The 14,825-nt window shown below is 47.6% G+C and overlaps 1 protein-coding gene across 1 annotated transcript in view; it reads left to right on the forward strand.

Annotated features, from left to right (window-relative positions):
- The first annotated feature begins 832 nt into the window (after positions 1 to 832).
- The window catches only part of BRINP1 (BMP/retinoic acid inducible neural specific 1), a 90,427-nt gene continuing 76,434 nt past the window's right edge, over positions 833 to 14,825 (forward strand). The window contains exon 1 of the mRNA XM_067309103.1: positions 833 to 1,175. The gene's annotated coding sequence lies outside the window, so the exon portion shown is untranslated. The remainder of the gene's footprint in view (positions 1,176 to 14,825) is intronic.

Here is a 14,825-nt window from a genome sequence, read left to right on the forward strand (position 1 = left end):
GGAGGCCCCATTCCTCCACCCCGCTTCTTCCCCAACTCTAGCCTCCCCGAAGCAGACGAGCCAGCAGGCCCCAGGACCGCAGCTCACGCCTCCGAGCGCCGCTCGGCTCTCTCGCTTTCCAACCAATTTCAAGCACGACCCAGCTCCCTTCCCAACAGGCTGCTGTTGCCAAACGCTGCCCAAAGAGGCAGGGCTGAGCTGGCGGAGACAGCAGCAGCCGGGGGGGCACCTCCGAGGGAAGCAGCAGCAGCCTCGCAGCGGCCGGCGGAGGCTGGGCGCGGCGAGGCCGCCCCGGCCCGACGGCCCCGGCGCTGTCCGCGGTGCTGAACCGCGCCCGCACGACGGGGCGGGGGGGTCCCGGCCTCTTCTCCCCCCCCCCCTTTCGGAGGGGCGAGTATCCCCCCCCTCCACCCCACTACCGAGTCAGGCTGGCGGGGGGCTTCCTGGAATCGCAACCAGCCTCGCTGCCGCCTCCTTCCCAAATTTGAGGGGCAGACAAGTTTAATTCCCCCCCCATACACAACCCCCCGCCCCGTCCAGGCAGACCTTCCCTTTCTCATCTTCCCTTCCCACGACCAAGGCTCCGTCTGGCCGGAGCTTAAGTTCCTCCTTTTTTCTCCCCCCCCGCCCCTCCCCCTTCCCTAATTATGTACAAAACACTTCTTAGAATAAAATGGCCAAGCTCGGGCTCCTCCCTGCTTTCCTCTTCCCCATTCATCCTCTCCAGACCGCTGCAAGCCCCTCCCCCGTGGCAAGCCCAGCCTCTCTCTTCCCTCCTGGAGCCCTTTTCATTTTTATTTCTAACCCCCTCTCCATTCTCCCTGCTGCCTCTGCTCCTTCCCCCGATAGCTATGAACTGAGCAGCAGAGGAGAGGGGGGGGCACAGGAGTAAGGGAAAGGGGGAAAAATAAGAAAAAAAAAAAGCAAAAGAAAGCGGGAGGAAAAAAAGGATCTTTTTTTGCCTCTGCCCTTAATGCCCGCGATCTGGATCAAGGAGGGGGATTTTCTGTCTGAGCATGAAAAGGACTGCTAGAGCCCCAGGATTTTCACGCCTGCATTATCAGCCCAGCACCCAGTATGCGAGCTGGACAGAGAAGCTCTCCCACAAGTTCCTACCGAGCCGAATAAAACCCACGGGCGAGCAGATCTCCGCCAGAGAGGGACATTAGCATCAGGTAAGGCGAGCTCTGCGCTGCGGCTGCAGCGCTGCCCCTGCCCCGGCGCTGCGGGGGGCTGCGGGCTCGGCCCGGGCACGGCGGCTCCCAGCCCTGCCTCCGCCGCCCCCGCCGCCCCCGCCGCGCACACCGCCGCCTCCGCTTCGCTCCCCGGCACCCCCGCCCCGCGCAGCGCGGAGTTACGGGGGGGGGGGGTGCTGCGTGGCAAAAGTCCTGTAACCCAGTTAGCGGCTCTGTGTGTGCGTGTGCTGAGCTCGGCGCCGAGGCTCGCCGGCACTGGGAGGACTGGGAGGACTGGTTCCCCCGGGGGAAGCACGCAGCCCCCGGAGGCTGCTCGGCAGTGGGGGTTCAGCCCCCCGTCTCGGCTGGGCTGGCGGCGAGGCGGGCGTGGAGGTGGCGATGGGAGATAGCCAGGCTCCATCTGTATTCCGGAGTATCGATACATCCCGGGGGGGGGGTTGTGGGGGGGACCGTCCCCAAGGAGATGGTGTCATCTCCACTTAATCCAGCGCTCCGTTTTGGCAAGTGACAAGCAAATCACGGAGGAAAAGGAAAGTCTGTCGCCTTGAATCCCACACTGGGCTGATTGCCTCTACTTCTAAAGGGGGGTGGGAGACCCCAGCGCAGAGCCGTGGGAGGGCTGCGATGGGGGGCCTGGATCCTACAGCCGAGGAGATTGATTCCCCCAGCTCAGCCCACAACGCTGCTTACCAGGCTGAGTGCGGAGCATAACTTTGCCTTTCCCAGCCCGTGGGGACTAGGGGGACAGAGGGGAGAGGGCATTTCCACACCATTACATCATTCCCGAGGTCCAGCACAGCCGGGGTCTAAAGACCCATGGATGATCCAAGGAGAGGAAGGCTATAGGTGTGAGCATGTGTTTTGGCTTTGGAGGGTCCCTCTGTGCATTTACTTGGGAGTAGGTAAGGGGGGGGGAGGTGTCAATTCTTAGATGCAGTCTCCTCTGAGGGAAGGAAGCAAGCTGCAGACGAAATGTTGGCAGTATTAACGTATGGATTTAGCCTTGTGATTGACATCTGCACTAGGTAGGACCGAAGGATCCTTCCTGCTTTACTCTGGCTGCTCATCTGGGTGCATAATATTAATTTGTTAATGGCAGTTAAGCCGCTTTCCTGAGAGTTGTAGAGAAGTATTTTGGGGTTAGTGAGAGGAGCAGGTAGTGAGTAAAGAGGAGATCAGGCTTGGGTGCAAGCAATGTGACAGGATTTTTATTTTTCTTCCTTAATAAGGAAAAAAATTGATCCGGTCTACTAGTGAGTGATAGACAGACAAACCCAGGCTCTCTCCCTCCCACTCACTGCACAGACAAGCAGTCCTGGTCTCCCTCACACACATGTACATGCCAAGCACACAAAACACACACGTTATTGAACTCGCACAGTCCACCCCGTTTAAGCACAAGATGCTTAAACACAGCATCTTGGTCTCATTCTCTCACACGGATGCTAGCTCCTTTTCAACCCACACAACCCCACTGTTCCCCCCCACACACAGACACCGTCTTGGTCTACACACTAACACACACTGTAAGTGCAGGACTGCATTGGTATTCTCATTATGCGAATCAAACCTCCAGACATTCACATGAACATAAACACACTGTGTTCCTCGCAGATCTCTTGATAGGGAGTTTGTTCTTTCAGCATAGTCTTCTCCATTGTATTTAGTTCCAGGCATTGATTTGGGGTTTGTCTGACTCCAAAGCCCTTCGCCACTCAGCAGAAAATGTTCTCAACATTTCATGTGTCTACATTTGTTTTACTGCTCTTTGCATGTTCCCAGGACTCAGTAATGACTTCACTACTGAAAAGGCAGACAAACAGCAGCCAGGGGAACGGGGCCATAGCAGTTAGAGAGAGGTAACAGTCCTGTACCCATCATACCTTCTCTGATGGAGAGCTGGAGTGTGAGAATGAGAAGTGCTCTACAAGAGTTATGTTGTTTTTTTCTGTGTATGAATATGTGTGTGTGTGTGTGCGCGCATGTGTGTGCACACGCGCATGCAAAAATATGTATGCAGCTATGGATAAAACATACACGTTGCAAGGCTCCACTTCAGTCTTACCCAGGTTCAGAGCAAAACCCTCCCATCCCTAGAGTACAAATTCTGCTGTGCCTTTGCAAGCCCCTCCGATCAGAAATGGACTCCCTGGCGTAGTATGCCTTGGGAAGATGATGTCACTGCTGTAAGATGCATTTAATCAACATCCCCCTCTGACCTTCCTCCCCTTCCCTCTTTCCATAGGCCTAGTTAGGAACTTGCGTAGTCCCCAAGAGCAGGAATGTGACAAGGCCGACCAAGGTCCCTGTTACAACTTTGGAGTGGAAGAACGTATGGCAAATTGGCTTGCTCTATGTAAAAAGGTGTCCCCAAAGAAAAGCTGGAGAGTATATCCGTGTTCCTTCCTCACCTCCACTGTTTACTGCCCTGGAAGCATGTGTGAGGCCAATGCTAAACACTGTATGGGAGTGGGTCTGCCAGCAAATGGTGATCATCGTTATCTGTGTAACAGAAATATTTCAAAGCCAAATCCTTCTGTCTTTGCTCAGGCAGAGGGCCCGTTGCCTTCTCTGCATGTGTTGCTCGAGAAAGCGCTGCAGAAACTGGCTCCAGTCAAGGGCCAGCGCATTTGCACCGATCTTGCTGCCCACCTCCGGAAATCGTTGTGGATTTCTAGAGTTTATCCAGGGGTCTGTGTGGATGCGGTATGTTTACAGCTGATGCAGAGACGTGAAGAAGGCAGGAAAAAAAAACAAAATCGCGAAAGATCAGAAAGGACGGCGAGAAGCCCGAAAAGCACCCCGAGGTATCAAATTCCGAGGCGAAAAACCCAGGGAGGCTGCACCCCGCCGGGGGGCGGTGGGCGCGCTCCGCACGTGCCGGGCCCCCGCCCGGGAGCCCCCCGCCGCCGCGCGCCTCGGCGCCCCGCTGCGCCCGCGCGGAGCCGCTCCGCGGCCGCGGGGCCGCCGTCGCCGCCGTCGCCCAGGAGGGGGCGCTGTGGCTCCACGCAGCGCAGAGCAGAGCAGCGCCGCGCAGCGCAGCGCGGGCGGGCGGCGGGCGGAGCGGAGCGCGGAGCGGAGCGGAGCGGAGCGGAGCTGATCGCCCTCCTCTCCCCGGCCTCGCGGAGCTGGAGCCAAGCGCTAATAATAATATGGGGGGGGAAAGGGGGGAACGATAAATAACAACAGGGCTCTCTTCTCCAAGGAGCCCAGGTGCAGCTGAATGGGTTTGGGCCAGATCCTTTCCTGGTGCAAGTCAGCAGAGCCCCGCTGCTGGGTACGGGAGTTACGGTGAGGATCTGGCCCGATACATGCAGGAATCTTTTACCCGGTGATGAAATGCAGCTACTTCTGGGACAGAGCCCAGCAGCTTTTCCGTGCCAGAAAATACTACAGGGGAAGTGAAAAATCACTTCATGCATTGAAAGTGCAGAGATGAACTTAGTGAGGCAGAATATAAATTACCCAGAGTTAGGTAGCTTGTGCCTTGTGGTTTGATTTACACCATCCCTCTTGCAAAAGTATCACGAGATTTTTAACAGCCGTAAGGACCTTGGCCCATTTCCTTCCAGGTCGTGCAGAGAGGCTTCCCAGAAAGGGGCAACATCTGTGCACAGAAAGATCTGGCTTCTAAATAGATCCATGGACCATGATCTGATCTTGTGGTTCTTCCTCTTGCCTGAAAGATGGCTGCCGCCCAGAGCAGAATGCTGAGTTACTGAATGGTGCTGAGCTGAGTCGGGGGCAGAGCAGCTCCTCCTGGCTCTGTTAGACTCCCCAGAGCGTTCCTGGGTGCCGGGGAGGTCTCCTTCATGCTCCCAGTGCAGGCTCTGCCCTGCCACATCCCGTAGACATGCTGCGACCTGAGCTCAGTCAGACAGGGCTGCAGCTCGTAATTGTTGCAGACAGGGAAAAAGCTATCAGCATAGAGGCCCGGGGAAGGAAGTTGGGTGTATCTACTGAGTTCCTCTATCGAGAGAAAGACAAACACGGGCAGAGCTGGACAGATGAATCCGATGGCATTCACCGGGGCTTGGAGAGTAGATATAAGACAGCTGTTGCTGACATAGTGGGCTAAGCTCTACTCTTTCAGCAAAGAAGAGCCAGGACTAGTGGGAGGGAGGGATAGGAGAAAGAACAAAATTCAGAGGAGCAGCTGATTTAATGACAAGTGAAGACAATTCAAAGACTCAAGTTTACTTCAGGGATGCTGGATCAGATCCTAAGTGAAGGTGGCATAAACTAGTCATAAACATGTTGCTTTGAAAAGTGGCTAGGAGTCAGAATCAGGATTCCCTTGATACTTGGGTTGGGGAGTTTAATACAACATGCTTACACCTTTGCACCCCTCCCTGCTCAGCGAGCTGTCTGCATGCATCCTCGAGGCAGGAAGGCCCGAAAGCAGCATCACCGGAGAGAGAGAAAGCAGCTTATTTATTTTTGCTATTTGTTCTCCTGAAGTCATGTGCTCTACATCCATTTTATTGTTGCCTACAAGGCACAGCTGACAGAGCTTAGCTACACACAATGCTATCGCTGTGTCTGCTGACAGGCCTGCTCTGAGAGCAGTGCCGGGTAAGAGTGGCACTAAGGCACTCATGGTTCGGGTGATGGTGTGCCCCTATGTGTTGACACAGTGGGCCCCAATGCTTGGACTTTCATACACATGATTCCCCCCTCCCATTTCAGAGAAACAACTAGTTGCATTGCTGATGAATTACCCCTTCCCCTGCAAATGGGAACAGCAGTAAGTTGGAGCAGCAGCAGCTGATCTGAGCAAACCATCTAACCAGCTTTGAATAATTGCCTTCAAAGTGAATAGCTTTTGCCAGACACATACCATTGGTGTGCACTGTTTATACTGGTGACAAAAATGCTGGACAGAGGTAGAAACTCAGATACCAGGAGCACCAGCACTGCTCGGGACCTATCTAGTGGTTCTCCTGAAAGAAAGTGAGCTCTTTCACATGGAGTTTGTGGAAGATAGAGCTTGGAGGCTTATGACAAGTCTTATTATAGCTTGGGCTTTTATATTGAGGCATATTATAGCCAAAATGTGTCGCAACGAGAGTACATGTGAAGAGTCTAGAACCACTAGATGTTAATCATCACAGCTTGTTGAAGCCAGGGAGTTAACTGGCTTCATGGTGAGTGAGGATCTCTTTCTTAGGGTTTGATTTAGAGTGTGATTTAGAATCTGGCTGGCACTCTAGATTCTGCTGCGTCTGTTATGATTTTGGATGCAGTTTTGGCCAGAAGTCCTGAGTCGGCACAACTCATCCCATTTAGCCATCTCTTTACCCTGCTGGAGCTGCATGTGAGTTTGTCAGAGACTGCAAACATTGGAGACCTTTGTGATAATTTATCCTTGCAATTGTGGATGCTACCTTGCTATATGGGTGGAAGACGGGGAGGGTGAGTTTTAAGCCATTGGCTTGTGCAGGCAATACTTTCTAGGTGTGATTGCCAGGACCAGAAGAATAAATTAAGGAAGTTTGTTTAGCAGTTCAGAGCTATAGTCAGAAAAGTACAAGGAAACTAAAAATAACCAAGGAAGGATGGAAGGAACTGAACTAAACTGTGATCTGAGGGAGGATGCTGACGTTTCAGGACAGGTAGGAAAACTGGGAAAAGCAGGTGTGAACTCTAGCTGGACTTCTGGGATCAGTGGAATTAACAGCAGAGAGGCAGACTATGAGTACCAGAGCAGCCTGGTTGCTTTTGGCATGTGACTGCTCTTCAGGCAGGTACAGATGGTGAGCAGGTAAGTGAAGCCCTCAGACATATGCTGGGGTACATATGTGGTTATGGGTCCCTCCTGGCTCAGACCACCTCCTTGCTTACAATATGAGGATGCTAGAGTTATTTCAGACGTTCCTGGTACTGCTATATGCTGGGGGAGATTTGCAGACAAAATCAAAGGTGTGATTTGAGGGAGCAAGGAGAGTTTAGGCGATCTAAGGTGAGGCCAAAGAATGCTTGAGAAATACTGAGGAAGTCTAAGGAGATAACTAACAAAGACAGCATAATGTTTGTGCTAAAATTGAGAAGGGAGATAAAATAGCAGCAATGAGGACCTTAAGACCAGCAGCTATTGCTAGAATTGCTTATGTTATGTTGTCCAAATTCTGAGCTGCTTCTGCAAAACAGCTCTGGGCTTTGCTGTTTTATACCTGAGAGTGCTGATAATGTGTTTATCTGTCATTCTCATTCTCCTAAAAGAGGATTGGAAAATATTAGAAAATGAGAGGGGTTGTTGTATGCATATTTTAAGCCAACTAATAGTTAAGTCTAACCAGCATCTTTCACTAAAGGAAAAGGCCCCCAGATAGAATTCTCCCACAATATTTATAAGGTGATGGCTTAAAGGGACTTAAGAGCTGTAATCTGAGTTCCTATAAGTATTTTTATAAAATCTTTTTTTTGTGCATTTGGAGAGACACATATATCGATCGTCTTACACAGTTACTTCTCGAGAGAGAAGAGTTAATAGCGGAGAAAGGCAGTGATCAGGACTAGATCAGTGTGGCTCAGGGTATTTGCTAGTGAAATGGAGGAAGGAGTGAAACATGGCGGTGATGGAGTTGGACTGGACCTCATTAAGATTGGGAACAACTGAAAAATGGTCTAATCAAAACAGTAGGAACAAGCACAGACTGTTGAAACTGGAGGAATATTCTGCTCTGCAGAATGGGAAAAATTATGCAGGATCTGCCAAGAAAAAAACAAGCATCCAAGTCCGATGGAAGTCCCTTGAATCAAGACACTGAGACAGGACAATGGGGTAAGTGTTACATACCTCGTCACTGGATGAGGTGAAAGGTCCATTTAGCGCTGACTCCGTGTCCCACCATGGTCAGTAATGGACACTGAAGGAATCAGAAAGGCATGTATAAGCGATATCACTCCTGGGATAACCTTGCAGCTGGTTAGGGACATCCAAAGTCAGTAGTTGTCTCAGGAATGTCATGTGCAGTGTCACTGGGAGCCCTAGCTCTTGTGAGTGTGACTAATTCCTTCTTGAGTCCTTTTCTGCTTTTGGTTTTCACAATATCCTGTTGTAATGAAATTAGTTATGGGCTGTGCACAAAAGTATTTTGGGTTCTTTTTTTCAGATCTGCTACCACATAATTTCCTTGAGTCCCTCCAGCTTTTATAGGACAAGAAAGAGTGAAAAATCATTTTCTGTTCTCCATCTCTGCTCTATTTCTGACTGGGCAGACATCAAATCATACCCCTTGTCTCCATGGCATGCAGGCCCCACTTCTACAGAGTGCTTAATCGAGTGCTTAAATATTGCTTAAGGAATATTAAGTATTAGTTTGTTTTTAAACATGTGCTCAAGTGTCGCTGACCCAATGCAATCATGGTTGGCTCTTCCAGGGCTGCAAAGGGCCTGATCCTGCAATCTGAGTCATGTAGACAGACCTCTAAGCACGGTCCCATGGACATAATGATACCTGTTTCCAGGATCAAAGTTGAAGCAACTGTTAATCCATATACATGCTGAGTGCAGAGTGAATCATGTTTATGATCTGCTGGAGTTCAGTTTCTTTGTTCCAAAATGCTGGTCAGGAAGGCAGAAGAAATATTCCCCAGGATATTATAAAGACTAACATATCATCTGAGGGAGAATCAATGGAGATTGATAGCAAATTAGATGGATACTGGAGACATTAAAAGGAATGATAGAAAATAGAAGTGATATTATAATTGCAGCATATTAATATATTTTAAATTGCTTTACAAATATTAACAAGATAAATAAGGAAAGACTGGAAAGAATGGTTTATTTAATCTGGGAAAGTTTGGAGTAAGAGGGACATTTGGGTTCCAGTATGAAAGTATATGAAGGTTAGAATGAAAAGTGATCAGAAACATTTTAACACTTTGATGATACAAGAACAAGGGGACACATCAAAATTAAAGGGCACAACTTTTAAAGCAAATTAAAAGGAAATAGTCCTTTTTTCAGCATATAGCGAAGCTAAACAATTCCCTGCTGCTGGATGTCATTGAGATGAAAGTCTGGATGGATTTGAAGCATAAAAGGCCGCATAACTTTGTAGCAACTAATAGCATTTGCAACTATGCAGTCTAGGACAATGGTAGTCAGAGCTCATGCTTCAAAGCAAAAGTTGACCATCTTCTGGGGTCAGGAAGGACATTACCTCTCTGCATAAAAAGAACATAATATGGTTGGCCAAGTAATATGACTGTGTATGGTCGATCCTGCTATAAGCTAAGTCAGCAAGAGATTAGCAAATTGCTTCTGTGGGTGCTGGATTAAGATATTATAAAAAGGTTTTCATCAATGCCAGACAGAATATCAATCCAACAATCTGTTCTTACGTGTCAACTCCCACAAAAGTAATTTCACTGATTTCAGGAGATACTGAAGCAGGACATAAAATGGGCGGTTTGCAAGCAGCTGCAATGACCGTGAGCTGCACATTTCAGTTTCCTGTGTCACCACTTTTATCTGCAGAGTGGTGCAGAGCTCAGATGAGACTGGAGCCTCGCAGTGCTAGGTGCTGTACAAAGGCGTGCTCTACTCCCTGCCCTGCAGGGCCTGTGGTCTAGACAGATGAGGAGACGAGAAAGGCAGTGCTGTCACTTCTGCTCCATGCAAAGGGAAGTGCAGCAGAAGGCTAGGGGATCAATTCAAATCCTATTAGAGTCAGTGGAAGCATTTCAGTTGGCATGAATAGGAGTTTGGGCTTGGCCTTGACAGATTTTGCAAGTAGTCAGTGGGAAGGTAACATTTTTAGACAGCAAGGCCTTAAATATCACAGTGGGACATGATGGACAGTTGAAAATCAGCCTCCAACGTATTTGTAAGATGTCACCTTAAAGAATTTGCTCAAGCTTACACAGAAGGTCTGTGGTAGAGAAGAAATGACTTGGTACATCCTGAGATTTAACCAAATTACTTTGGCTGGAGTGACAGAGTGGAGAGAGGAGATCAGTTAAGGAACTCATTAGCGTCCTATTGCCTCTCCCACCATCTCAGAGCTGGCTCTGCATTTTCTCTCCGCTGCCACAGCCCTGTGCACTGAATGCTCCTGAGGTGCCTCTCCTCAGGTGAAGGCCCATGTTGCCTGTCATGTGCCTGGCACAATCCTGCATCCTGCCCAGGATGCCCCACATCGTTTGGGTCATGTTGGTGGGAGAAAGAAGGAACCTACCTTTCTCCAACCTCTTCCTCTCACATCAGCTTTTTTTTTTCCCCAGTTGTCAAAGATATGTTTGGACAAAGGGAGAACAGGCTGTCACGTTGATCTGCCTTGCCTCTAGTGACAAATACATACATCCAGGGCTGTTCAGCTTTGACAGGTGAAACTTTTGGAGGGCTACTTGTCCAATGACCATATGCACCACCGTGCACACAAAAAGGAGACCACCCTTCTGTAGTCAGCTGAGACAGGTAACAAAACCGAGCTTCCTTCAGCCAGGTGGGAAGGATGAAAAGCTGCTGGCTATGAGGAAAGCATGTGCTCTAGATGGAATAAATGTCTGAGAGAGACGTGGGACTGGGGGCTCAGAGGGAGGGAGGGAGGAGAGAGCTGGCAGGTAGGAACACGAAGTTCAGTGGCAATGCAAGTGTGAATGCTGAGACAAGTTGTCACATCAGGACAAATGATTCCTTTGCTTTCTGGATAGCAAACGAGAGAGAGAGATATGACGAGGAGGTGCAAATCTCCTGATGGGGTGTTGTGTAGGTGTGATGATTGCTGTGCTTATAGGCTTGGCTGGAAAGGGGAAGGCTGGACAAGGGAGCTTTTGTCCTGCAAAATTCATGAGAAAGATGCTTGCAAAAAAGTAGCTATTAGGTAGGATTGCAGTTTACCTGCATTATTGGAAGATTGATTTCTGATGAAGGGAGCAGAGAATGGAGGGGAATAAAAATTTATAGACAGCAAGAATGGAGATCAGAGCTTTAAAATGGCAGTTGTGAGTTAGTATTCTTGAAGGATTGGTTCAAATGTGACTGCAGAGACCACGGCCAGTGTCTGATTTCCAACCATCTGCATTAAAAAAAAAAAAGAGAGAGAGAGAGAGAGAGACAGTGAGTGAGAGAGAGACCAGTAGAGTGGCCTCAGTGAAATTCTGCTGGATTTACCCCAGGGAATCAGAATTGTCCCTGCATTTCAAGTACCTGGAAGACTTAAAACACCGACGAGACTGCAAGACGAGGGGAGGGTTGAAAAGGAGAATGGCTGGCAGGAATAGGCAGATTGTAGACTGGCCTGGATAATTCAGGGATCTGTAATAAAACTGCATGGTGATGGATAGTGAATAAAAGACTACAGGTATATTATGGTTTACGGAGCACAGGACAGATGTGTCTCTAAGGAAGCTGCGATAATAAGTGGAAGCTAGCAGAAGACCAGGAGCAGTGGCTGTTTTGGGATGCAACAGCGCTGTGTGAATAAAGCAGCACCGTAGCAAGATAGTTCAATCCCGACTCTGTCACCAACGTGTTATATATAACCTTGGGCAGGTCACTCAGGCTGATATCTTTCAAAGAGCTTTTTAAATGTATGTGTTTCCATGCACAGGAGCCAAATTTCTCACAGTCAAAGCTGCAGTTCTGAGCCCTCCAGCTCACGCAGTGGATGCAAACCACCCAGGGAACTTGGCTCCGAGTTTGGTATGAAGGAAAATTTGGATTTTTTGAAGAATTCAGCAACCAGTGTCCTCAGGAAACATAGGCCACCAGGCTGGTATTCAGCAGTGCTGGGCCTTTACGTTTTGAACGTTGGGCAAAAGCAGCACGGATTTGCATTGAACTCCCCCCAGCCCCCTAAAATGCCTCAGTGTTTAGAAGTACATCCTGAATTAATTTCTCTTTACATTGCCTGAGACTGCTAATGAAATTTGCCTTTTATTGGAATATAAGGGGAAAGAACGTATTAATTATATCTTTTCCCCTCTCTCTTGCACACAGATATTGGACTTTTAATTGTACAACATACGCAAGGAAATGTGCAAGCATGTATGCGTACACACACACACACAAGTGCTTTGTGAAGCCTGGATAAAGAGTGCTGTTTAAGTGCAGCATATTAGTCTTGTTACCAAGTTCAGCAATTGCAGTAAATAGTAATTAATGATAAAGCTGCTTACATTAAAAAGAAGAGCAAAATAGGCTAAGTCCTTCCGTGCTTTCTCCTGCAGTGCTTCTCATTACTTTGTTTGTGTTTGAAAGGCAGTCATTATGTTTTTCCATAGTTCCATTTTGTTTTCTCACTGCTGTTCCTCCAGACTGCAAACATGGGGGACCGCCACATTAGGAAGGACACAGGTCTTGATTTGTGTCTCTCCTATAGCGGCTCGTGTCAGGGTAATGCACAGAAACATTTTCTCCCCTGTTAATGCAATAAGCCCAAGAAGAAGGGAGGGAGCTCTTCCATAGAGCCCGAGATCAGTGAAGAGCAGCCCCAAGCCCTTCGTGTACCAAATAAGAAGGTCCCTCTTTTGATGCTGGGGGCATGACCCTACCTGAGGTCAGATAATGGAGGTGAACGGATGGGCCAGGGGCAAATACACCCTGCTGTGCTTGCACAGCGTTAATGCTTGTCTGCGGATCACCATATGTAAGTTTTGGGGCTGGGGAACTGAAAAGAAGCAGAGACATACTCTGGATTTTATTTTTGTGTGTGATTCTAAAATTTTTGAAATGATGCAAGGCTGATTTCCGGCTCAATAGTGCAGTTTTTTTGTAGTATGATGTTGAGGATGCATACTGCATGCTGTCCATATGCATGTGTGGAGTGTTTGGGAGTACAGTGTCTGCTGGGATAGTGCTGGAGGACTGTGGAGGGTTTGTTCATATTGCCCACAATTGCTGTTATTGAAGCAAATTGTAGCCAGAACTGGGTTTCATCTTAGTGGAAGCTTGTTTGTTCCTGAAAAGATCCCAAAAGCAAACTAATACAAATGTAGCTTGCAGTTAGGAAACCCAGGAGCAAACTTAGGAGCCAAGTTCTAGAAACACCCAAAAATATTGAGATGCCTAACTCCTATTTAAGTGCCTCATTTTCTTTAAATCCAGGGGATGTAGGAAGATAAGTGGGTGACGTTTCCCTAGATACCTCTGGGACTGAGATTTCCAGCAGAGGCTGTGAGCAAGGTCCCATGCTTGATAGATCAGACACAGAAAAGGATGTCAGATTATGCCAGAAAAGCGGGTTCCCCGGTACATGCTGTTCCTGTCCCTGCGTGTCTGTGTCTCATTCAGAATGCTCTTTGGTGGTTTGAATAAGCGAGGGCTGATTGCAGGGAGCTATGCTTTTTTGCTTGATGTCAGACGCACTTGGACATCACACATTCCAATTTTCTATATGAACCTCATGCCTATTGGTGGCGTGTTAGAGAGAGCTGAGGTTAAAAAAAAGAGGAGAACTAAGAGAAGAGAAAAAATTCTGAGAAAATCGAGGGTAAAAGGAGATGCTGTGACTGTCTTAAAATAAAACAGTAGTAGATGGAAATTTTTAATGGAAAAAGTAAATTCAGCTTCTCTGAGATTATTTCTCAGGAACTTTTCTCTCATTTTTGATAGAAGGATTAGCCCACACATTTTTCTGTAAGTCTAATTATTTTACCTTAAGTTCACCGTTGAGTACAGGTTTAGACTAGAAGAGGGCAAAAGGCTATGAAAGTCAGCAGCTCAAGAAACTCACAGAAACTCAGCCTTGCTGAGATTCCTCATGCTGTTATGAAGACCTGACAGACAGCTATTTTAATTCCTAGTAGGGATGGATGAATAATGAATTTTCTTCAGTTTTGTTCTGAACCAAAAAATGAAAGGAAAAAAAAATGATTAGAGCCATGTCAACACAGTCAGGGTCGGGGGAGAAACAGAAAGACTTTTTTTGAGGAGGGGGGATGGGAGGAAAGGAAAATGGAATGTCACTTCAGAACTTTAAATTCTGCAGAAATAAAATGCTTTGCTTCATAATTAGATTATTTTGACTTTTTTTAACATTTGCATTTAGACCCACTTTGTAAACATTTCAATATAAAGCATATGATTTAGAATATGATGCAATCATGTACTTTGGCTCTTTTAAATTTTTCCAATTCCATTTTTTGACATTAGCTATTTAATGGATTCAACCTGAATTAATAAACATTTTCGGTTGATCCCCAAACACTTTTTGTGTGGCTAATTTTAGTATGTGTTAAAAATAATTTGACACAACTTCAGTGCCTATGATTGCAGTTTTCTTTATGTTACACGCAGTTAAAAACAATTCATACCCCACATAACTCACACAAAGGGGGCAGAGCAGCAGGAGATAAAAACAGAAAACAAAGAGATTTGGCTGAAGTCACAGAGTAAATCAGTAATAGAAATATCTATAGAAGCCTACACTCTTGATTTCCTTTCTCCTGCTCTCTCACTAGACTGCAGGTGAGTTATAAATCCCTTTCTCACCCATTAGATTTTTCTCATATTTCTTCCTCTCCTGCACTTTTTCATTCACACCTTCAGTTCTTTGTAACTCTTCTTTTAATTCTACTTTCCTTATCCTTCATTGTGCATGCGGTCTCTTCTTCTCTCCTCCTCTGCTCCTCCTGTAGAAGACTACTAATGAAGTGGCAAGTGTTAATAATGTGTCT

Source organism: Apteryx mantelli, chromosome 21 (genome assembly GCF_036417845.1).
Source record: "Apteryx mantelli isolate bAptMan1 chromosome 21, bAptMan1.hap1, whole genome shotgun sequence".
Taxonomy (NCBI): domain Eukaryota; kingdom Metazoa; phylum Chordata; class Aves; order Apterygiformes; family Apterygidae; genus Apteryx; species Apteryx mantelli.